Source organism: Cryptomeria japonica, chromosome 8, assembly GCF_030272615.1.
Source record: "Cryptomeria japonica chromosome 8, Sugi_1.0, whole genome shotgun sequence".
NCBI classification, from domain to species: domain Eukaryota; kingdom Viridiplantae; phylum Streptophyta; class Pinopsida; order Cupressales; family Cupressaceae; genus Cryptomeria; species Cryptomeria japonica.
In genome coordinates, this window is record NC_081412.1 from 468,396,436 (window position 1) to 468,404,979 (window position 8,544).

General features: G+C 39.0%; 1 long non-coding RNA gene across 2 annotated transcripts; it reads left to right on the forward strand.

Annotated features, from left to right (window-relative positions):
* The first annotated feature begins 490 nt into the window (after positions 1-490).
* LOC131079550 (uncharacterized) lies at positions 491-3,129 on the forward strand. Of its 2 annotated transcripts, XR_009113999.1 has the most exons (3): positions 491-1,870; positions 1,957-2,365; positions 2,466-3,129. It is a non-coding gene; the product is annotated as an uncharacterized LOC131079550 (long non-coding RNA). The 2 variants fall into 2 exon arrangements; XR_009113998.1 differs by having other exon boundaries at positions 491-2,365.
* Positions 3,130-8,544: the final 5,415 nt, after the last annotated feature.

Genomic DNA, 8,544 nt, shown 5'->3' on the forward strand with positions numbered 1-8,544 from the left:
GGCACAACGCAGACAAAAATTCGTGTGACTAGGGCACGATTGCAGGTGAAAATCCTTGCGATGAGGGCACGATTGTAGGTTTTTATGAATTTCTTTGTTGATTGGAACAAGCATTTTAAGTTACAACACTGTTATTTTTAAATTTTTATGTTTTAACAATATTATTAATAGTTTTTTTTAAAGATTACATTGTCATTAATAGTTAATAACTTATATATAAAATTTTAATATATTAAGTTGTTAACATTGTTATTTAAAAATAACAGTGTTAATAACTTAATATATTAAGTTTATTAATATTAACATTGTTATTTAAAAGTAACAATGTTAATAACTTATTGCAAAAATATTTATAAATAACAGTGTTAATAAACTTAATCAAAACTTGTTTGATCCTTAATAAAAGACAGTGTTAATAACTTAATATATTAAATTGTTATTCATTGTTATTAATAACAATGTTACTGTGATATAGCTAGGAATGTAATAAGTTAATAACAATGTTATTGTTCTCTAAATGTTGTCTCTCTTTTTTGCTAGGTTCTCTTCCTATTTTTTTGAAAGAAAATGGCTTTTACAGGTAAAGGTGGTGGTAGAAAGAGAGAACCTTGTTGGAAACATGGGACACCAAGTCCAAAACGAGGAGATGTCATTTGTAACCATTGCTCTAAGCTTATGAAAGGTGGCATTAATAGGCTCAAATATCACCTTACACAGATCGAATGCCGAGATATCCATGTAAGTTATGCACTAAAGAGGCTACGAGGGATGCAATAGCTACGCTCAAAGAATATGATCAAAGGAAGACAACAAAAAAGAGAACAATAGAGGCAATGGCAGCCCCAAGGGCAAATTTGAGTTCTATAGTGTCACATGTAGATGTGGGGGCGTCTAGTTCTTCCCTTGGGCCACAAATACAAGGATCGAGATGTGTGGGCAGCCATGTGGAAAACTACTTTGTTCCACGTAACACTCCTGGTGCACAACTTGGATTGCAAGGCATTGAATGGAATAATGAGGCTCACCAATAGGCAAAGGTGGTGTGTGCTAGATTTTGGATCTACAACAATATTCCGTTTAATGTTGTTTCTAGTTCATATTGGGAGCAATTGGTCACCGCATTGACTGTGGCAGGTAAGAGGTTCAAGTCCCAAGTCTTTTTGAGATGAGTGGGCTGTTATTGCAGGATAAGGTCCAAAACACTCACCAATTATTGGAAGAGCAAAGGAGTATTTGGGAAAAGAATGGCTGCACCATTCTTTCTGATGGGTGGATGGATGGTAGGAATAAGACACTCATCAACTTTCTAGCTACTTCAAGGGGACAGTTAGTATTTTTAAAATCAATTGATGCCTCCAATGAAGTGAAGAATGCAGATACCTCGTGCAACATGTTGGATGAGGTGGTGATGGAAGTGGGAGTTGGGAATGTCAGTCGGGTTGTGACTAATAATGGAGTTGCATATGTGGTAGCCGCAAACTCTAATGGCTGGGCATCCGACATTATTTTGGAGCCCTTGTGCTGCCCATTGTCTTGACTTGCTCCTTGAGGACACAGGGAAACTAAGCTAGGTGAAGAAAGTGGTTGAAGATGGAAAGAATATCACCATATACATCTACAATCACACATGGGTCCTTAGTCTTATGAGAGAGCACACCGATGGTAAGTATCTTGTGCGATTGTGGGTCACATGCTTTGCTACCAATTCCTCACCTTGCAAAGCATACTAGCTGCATTGCCCAACCTGAAGCGGATGCTTGTGAGTGAAAGATGGTTGGCAAGTCCTTATGCTTCAAAGCTTAAAGCAAAGAAGGTTGTGACTGCCATTTTTAATTCTAATTCTGCCAAGATGGTGGAGGAGATCATCAATGTAAGTTTTGAAACTTTAATTGATGATTTATTAATTAATTTTCTAATATTACAATCTGCTGATTTTGTTAAATTTTTTATATCTAGGTGTCGGAACCGTTGGTGAGGGTGCTAGGAATGGTGGATGGGGATCATAACCCCATGGGGTATCTATATGAGGCCATGGATAAGGCCAAAGAGGCAATTCAACACTTGTATGAGTCAAACAAGACCAAATATGAACCCATATGGCGCATAATTGATCGGAGGTGGAACCATCAACTCCACCAACATATTCAAGCTGCTGCCTACTACTTGAATCCCAAGTTTTTCTACTCCCCGAGTTTCAAAATAGATGTAGAGGTTAAAGTTGGCCTCAACACATGCATTCGAAGATTAGTTGATGATGAGAACCTTTGAGACATGATACTTGATGAGTTGCAGAGTTATAAGAAGGCCACATGGCCATTTTTTTCTTCACCTGATTGCAAACGTAGGAGAGACACCCTACAACTAGGTAAAAAAAATATATGTTTAAGTTTATTTTACCATTTATTTATCTCTTTAAGATTATTAAAATCTTTACAAGTTATAAATGATATTTTTTATCCTTGCAGATTTGTGGTGGGAAGATTATGGTGCCACAACACCTAATCTTCAAAAGCTTGCCATTTGCATATTATCGCAGCCTTGTAGTGCTTCTGGTTGTGAGTGCAACTGGAGTGTTTTTGAGGCCATTCACACAAAAAAGCACAATAGGTTGACTCAACAACACTTGAATGATCTTGTCAATGTGCGGTGTAACCTTTGATTGCATGAGAAGAATGTGCAAGGGCAAGATTCACATGAAGCACTTTACTTGGATGACATTAATCCATATTCAATAGAATGGGTTGCTGCTCCTGATGATGTTGATTATGATTTGGATCCATTCCTTATTGATGAGCAGCTAAGTGAGTTGGAGAGGGCAGGAGAGGAATGGGATGCGGAAGTGGCAGCATGTGAGGAGGAGGAACACCAGGTTGATCATGCAGCAGAGGCACCTATCACTATGGTCTAGGCACCTATTGAGGATGTTGCCACTAATTCAGCACCACCCACCCAATGACAACAATCTGTTTTGAGCTTTAGTCGTAGACGCAATTTATGAATTCTCATTTTCATTGATACCAAAACTTGAACTTGATATGTATTCAAAATTTCAGAGGTTGTAGTTGTTTTGAACTTTTGTGGTCTATGTCACTATGATACATTGATATGTATTGAACTCAATTTTATTCACATGTTGCACTTGTTTTTTGGTTTATTCTATATATTTAACTCAAACTTTGATTACATATCATGGAAATCAAATATGTTCTACAAATGTGGTGTAAATGTGTGTTTTTGAATAATATAAAAAAAAAAAGTATTTTCAAATGTTCGTAAAGTTGTCGAGTTATTGCTGAGTTTTTCCCCCAGTTTTAAAAAAAATTTGGCCTTGCCGAGTCATTGCCGAGTCGGAGTTTCTCAACTATATATATCTCACAATTGGTGATGCAAGGTTATGTCTTTTCCCACGGTCACCACCCTTGCAAAAGTTGCGACTCTTAATAAGTTGTCTTTTGCCTTTGAACTAATAAACTGCTGCTGTAATTACACCCCATCAATGATTAATAACACATATTTATATAAGCATAAATCTTTACATATCCCTTAATTTATTTGCTGCATTGTTATCTTATGTATGGATCATTATATATACTTAATTTTATGCATCGATGCAGATTTAAAATGCTAGCCTTTGATGTAATAGAATTGTTTCCTTCCCATCTCTGCTTTATGAAGACAATTACTGCCTGATACGTTAACTCCTGTGATTTAAGATCACAGAAAATTGTGGAATCCATTAAGATGATTTTCTGAGCATTGACACTTTTTAATCTTCTTTCATGGCGGGGGCATGACCATTTATCATCTAGATGCTCAAGATCAATGGTGATGTCCAAATCCTTTATCTGGTCAGTTTAGCTTGCATGTGGTCAATATATTAGCCCATATTCAAAAAATTGAGCCACATTATGGACTGTTTACCAAGTGCAAGCCTGCCTGTGTTGGGCATAATCCTTTGCACAAACCAATTTTCTTTTCTGTCCTAGAACCTCCTCTATAGGACCAGTGAGAATGCATTCCTCAAGCTACATCCCGTCTTCTTCATTTCCAATACTATAAAAGCTCTTTCTGTATCAAACTTTCAAGAGGATTTCTGTAGTTTTCTTCTTCTTATCAGGCATTATTTTTTTGCCCATCTCCCTGCATGGCTTCTTCCCTATGCATTTAAGAAATTCATCTGCCCTTCATGCTCAATGAGATCCTCTTCTTCCAGTGCAGGGTATTCCTTTTTTTTGTCTAAATTCTGTCTGGAGGAGCTCTTTAATCTTTTCATTTGCTGCTCTTCCAGCATCTCTCTGTCAGGATCTAGGGGTAGAAGTCCTGTCATAAATTATATGAGAACAGTATCATTCCTTTGAAATCTATTCCAATTGACATCAAGACTTTTGAAGAGTATGAAGAATACAGGTAATCACTTTCTAATTGGCACATGGACTCTTCCAACTACGTGATTGAAAATAAAGGGCCAAAGCATGGTATGTGCTACTAGAGTTTGCCATATTAGTTCTCAATCCAATGTCTCAGACATCTTCAGTGTGTTCAACCGAACCTTTCTGCGGCTAGGGTTATACACTTTGTTCCCTTTCCAAACATCTCATTTTTGATAATATTTATGAGTATGTTGTCTTCTTTAAAGGTGGTATTCATTGCCATTTAATTACCTTCTTTGGCACATAGATCAGATCCTTATTTGCTAGATGTTCAGTGGTTTTGTTTCTGGTGCTCTTTAAATGTTGTATGTTATGATGATGCATAGATCTGAGGACATATTTATGTCACTAACAAGCTTGCTATGTATCTAATTCTTGCAATCACCTTTCTTTAGATGCATGAATTATAAGCATGGTTAGTTTTAATTTTTATCGTAAGTTTCCAACCATGTTACTGTTTCAGATATGATGGCATGACACATTTTTTTTGGGGGGGGCCCACATAAAAAACTATAAAAAATTATTAAATATATACATCTTTGCAGCCTTACAATAGAAATTATGTTCAGACTGCCACATAGCATTCATATAATAAACAAAAACACTATAAGAATTAAAAGTACTACTTCAATGTCAATTTGTCAAACTTGAATGTCATTATAGATATTCATTTGGTTACTATTAAAATATTAAAATCAGCAATTAGCATCATATAGGCCTCCATAAAAATCATCATCATCATTTACATTAGATGATGATGTAGGTAGTTTAGAAGAATCAAAAGGAGTGCCATTGGCACTTGCACTAAAAATATGATGACACTTTAACTAAAAATATGATGGCACTTTGACTCAAGAAATGAAGATTGTTGGGAAATGGAAGCATCCAAGCCAGTAAGCTTTGATTTTACATCCCATAGCTTTGTTGCCACTTTTGTCTACTCATTTTGTTTATGTGAAAGAATACACAAGTTGGAATTTATGTACACTAACCCCTTTGACTTTTTTGATGCCAATATGTTGCACTTTACTAAGTGGATATAAAGGAGTATATCTGTTTAGATGAAGATGAATCGGCAACCTTTTGAGGCTAAGTTAGAGAGTTAGAACTATACATTTATAAATAAATCTTCAAACTTGAAAAAAATATTTCAAGAATAAAAAGGTTTGAAATTTAGAGAGTTTTAGATAATAAGTAAAAAACTTGTGGTAAAACTTTTATTGCTAGAGGCTGTAGGTGTTTGAATGTTTGGCCATGGAGGTACTTGTTGATGTGTTTTTTATGACATCTTCAAACATAGAATAAAATACTAAGTATCTTATCCTCTCTTGAACAAAATCTCCTCTTATGCTGAGCTTCATGATCATATGATGTGACTCCAAGGTTCCGATAGTTAGGTCTTGACTTTATACATGGATAGACTCAATGATTGTGATTTAATTTGTTGGAATCACAAGGGGGACTTAAGTTGAACCTGAATGTTTGAATGCTACTGCAACGTGGAATTTACTTGATTTGAAAAAAGATAAAAGGAATGAGGGTTTAGAAAGCTAGTCTAATTATAGGAATGTAAGAAACTATGAATGCCTTAGTGAAATTCTATTAGGCTTTGCTTTGCCATGCAAAGAACAACTCCACAAAACTAGTGCGATCTTCTAAGGTAAGCTTATGATGTTCAAATCACCACCAACAACATAGACACCATCAATGTGATGCATTTCAATGTGTAAGTAGCAATCGAAGTTAAGTTTATAAAGAGTTCAGTTGACCACGCAAAGTAGTATGAACATGCAAATTTCACCACCAATCATTCAGAGTAACTTCCATCCATCTAAGCAACATGAAAATAAATGAGAAGTAGAGATGATGCAAATGTTGAATCAACACATGAAGTTCACCATATCTATAATGAAAATAATATGCTTCTTGCAACAAAGTCTTGGCAACACTCTCCTTTTCTCCTACTCTACTCTAGATATTTGTTATCAACTATTTTTTATTAACCTACTGTTGAACTATTAACATTTACAAATGAGAGAGTGGAGCCTTATATAGTGCTCTCTATACAATTTGAATGGCCAGGATAAAATCCACATCAATGGCCAAGATTGAAAGATAGAAACCCTAATTAGGGTTTATTACCCCTGTTACATAGCATTTAATGCTTGACCAATGATAAAATTACAATAAATAGGACACATGTCCTTTGAATTATTGACTAATGAATGATGAGGTTAGGTACATCATACTTTGTGCCCAAATGTGGTATGTATCTATCTCGTTGGATGAGTCTGAATCTGGATGCTTGACTTGGAATGGTGTGATTAGGTTGAAAATGATTAGGCACCACCTCAACTTACTCCTTGTAACTCATCACAAGTGTAGGTAATTGAGGCATATCTCTTGATACTCAACATTTCCAAGTGCCTGCAATGATGATGGTGGGAGATATCCCCAAATTGCATCGTCCTCTTCGACTTGATTGTTTTCCTCGTAGGGTGTCAGGTTAAGACATTGCATAAATGACAGAAGGAACTCACAAGTGTTCTATTGATTCATAATAAGCCAGTACATACAATGATAGCAATATGTTCGACTACAATAACATGTCCAAAGACTGGAAACAAATACAATATAAAGGAGTCTGGTCAGTTACCCGGTGCCAACTGCCGACAATCGACGGGTTAGCTGCCGACGCTAACACAATTTACCTTAATGCTTAATTATCCGACAACATCATCCCCCCAAAAAAGAAATGTCGTCTCCGAACGATAGACAACCAAAATGGGAATGATGTACAAGCAAATCTGAAACCCAAAACCACAAATCACTGGGGAGGGCAAGAGGGCGTCCATGAAGAAGAAGGGGCCGCTGATGTTGAAGCCAACTGCGCCCGTAACCGCATCACCTGATCAGTTCGATAAGCAAGGTCCCGCTCGGCCACCAATTGGTGCTCCCGTGACCGCTTCACCCTGAATACAGCCTCCATGAGCTCCTCGTGCTTCGCCTCCAACTCTGTCGTGAGGCTAGTAATGCGGGTCTCTGTTGTGGTCCTCATCTCTGACTTAGCCGCCAGTGCTACTCTCAGAGTTCAATTCTCTCTTCACTCTGTCCAGAACCTCCTCTGCATGGCCGGCTCGGGCCTGCTACTGGGCCAACTCCGTCTCCAACGACGGGATGTGAGCGGCTAGCTCCGCAGCTCTATCTGCTTGGATCTGAGCCTCCCGGAGTCAGTAATAGCCATCCCGCACAACCTGCTCAATTTGTCTCACCAAAGTCTGCACTCGACTCTCTCCGACCACCGCCTGACACTGCCACTCTGCGCTCATCTCAGGTAGGTCTATGGCCGGCCATCCCCGTGCCTCAGAGCACCTCTGGAATGCCTCTCCTACCCCCATAGTAGCAAACCCACGTAGGCTCTCCAAGGCTGGCTGAACAATGGATTCCTCAACTGTGGAGGCTACCAACCGCTGAACTGACCCCTCCATCTCAACTAAAAATTGTGCTACGACAGTAGGTTGGGTCCTCCCTACACCTTCGTCCTGAAGGCCCATCTGTGAAGGTATCTCCTTCTTGCCACTAGTAGGCAACACCAGCTCTGTAGGATGCTCCACCAACTCGACTACCTCTACCTGTGTAGGATGCTCCCCCAAATCAACTACCTCAGCCTGTGTAGGATGGCGAGGTGTAGCAGGTGGTGGTCCTACTGGAACTATGGGTGGGGCGACATATCGGTCCAACCATGTGTCTGTGTCCTCCACTGCTTCCCCATTGTCCTTTGCCTGCCCCACGCCTTCTGTCCCTATTTCTTGTTCTATGACAGGTGAGCGCACTGGGATACAAGGAGTGGTGGTCACTTTAGGTGTCTGCATTATAGGACAAGGATGCATCTGCCCGAATGTTGGAATGACCACCCCAGGGAGGACTCCCGTCGTCACCTGAGAGGAGGAAAGTGGTGTCAATTCCCCATCCACGTGCAGGAATGCTGGTGTGAATAACAACTGCCCTGCTCGAACCCCCTCTCATGGAGGTCATGCCACACCCCTTGCTGGCAGCCCGCGGGTTCCACGTGGTACCTGGCCAAAAGACACTGCACAACCGCCCTCTTCCGTAC